At 37.7% G+C, this 1,607-nt stretch overlaps 1 pseudogene; it reads left to right on the top strand.

The window, feature by feature from the left end:
* The first annotated feature begins 700 nt into the window (after positions 1–700).
* LOC102956870 lies at positions 701–1,308 on the top strand (annotated as a pseudogene).
* Positions 1,309–1,607: the final 299 nt, after the last annotated feature.

Consider the following 1,607-nt stretch of genomic DNA (forward strand, 5'->3'; position numbering starts at 1 on the left):
GACACAGAATCAGAAGCAGGCTCCAGGCTCTGAGCTGTCAGCACAGAGCCTGATGCGGGGCTCGAACTCACAGACCATGAGATCTTGACCTGAGCCGAAGTTGGACGCTCAACCGACTGAGCCACCCAGGCACCCCACCCATTTTAGTATTTATAAAATTCCCATTTTAGTATTTACTTCTGAAAGTCATAACTTATAGGGCACAGAACCCACTGTGATGTTGCAGAAACCAGAATACAAAATGGAAGGGACCTTGTAGCAATGCATGCTAGGTATTGCAATTTTCCACATATTCTACCTACATGAAAAAAAAATGAGGCTATGTTTTATCTACTTGCATCATCATAAAACTTGGTCATGAATTTCTTGAAGAATAAACAACCTGTGTTGGTCTAAGACTACCATATACAAAGAAATATGTAACATTATTAGATATTATTAATTGAAATATTCAACTTATTCAGATGTGTATTAAAGAAAGCTATTTGGGTACTAAATAAGCGAAAAGAGTAAGCAGAATCTAAGTATATTTGCTCTTAGCACACATTGAATCAGGAGGTATCATTTTTGTTTGAGGTAGAATAAAAAACAAAAACATAAAAAAAATATTCTGGCACTGGTGATGAAATCTTACATTTTAACTAACCCATTGAGAGAGGTGGATGGAGCTTGAGGAGCACAGGGCCAGCGACATCGCAGACCCGAGACCCAGAGCATCTCAGAGGTGGTGAATAATAGCTCTTCAAATCTGCAATAAAACATGTCCTCCAATAAAACTACATTGCAAACCATGGGAAAGAGATAGAACGGAGAGAGTAAAAATATAGAAGAGGCAGAGCCTGGAGATTTTGTGGTGGAAAAAGTCCTGGGCTGACATGTAGTAAATGGGAAAATGGAGGATTTCCTCAAGTGGAAGGGATTTACAGATGCTGACAATACTTGGAACCTGAAGAAAATTTAAATTATCCAGAGCTAATTGAAGCATTTCTTAATTCTCAAAAAGCCAATAAAGAAAAAAAATGGTACAAAAAGACAATCCTCATCTGATGGTGAATCTCGTGATAGCAAATCAAAGAAGAAAAGAGATGCTGCTGATAAACCAAGAGACTTTGCTAGAGGTCTTAACCCTGAACAAGTAACTGGGGCCACAGACAGCAGTGGAGAATTCATATTTCTCATGAAACAGAAAGATTCAGATGCAGCAGACTTGGTGCTGACAAAAGAGACAAATTGTGTCCTCAAATTGTCATTGCTTTTTATGAAGAGAGACTAACTTGGTGTTCTTGTCCAGAAGATGAAGCTCACTAATTTGTGGTGTTGCTTTATATATAAAATCTGGGTCTGTCTGTTTGTTTGTTTGTTTGTTTATTGGGGTAAATAAAGAACATTTCTAGTGAAAATCAAGTTTGATGTGTTTGTTTTGCAATACCATTGGGGGAGCTGTTGGGGTTTTGGCATCTATAACACTGGGTACTTTGAACAAATAAAAGCTTTCTGTAGTTGCTTCCTTTATCAAACAGAATATATAAGACTACGGTTCAGTATTCTCCTGCATTAGAGAACACCTCTTCTAAATGTGGTAAGAAATCTTCAAGTCATTACTCAAT

This window comes from Panthera tigris, chromosome C1 (genome assembly GCF_018350195.1).
Source record: "Panthera tigris isolate Pti1 chromosome C1, P.tigris_Pti1_mat1.1, whole genome shotgun sequence".
Classification (NCBI taxonomy): Eukaryota; Metazoa; Chordata; class Mammalia; order Carnivora; family Felidae; genus Panthera; species Panthera tigris.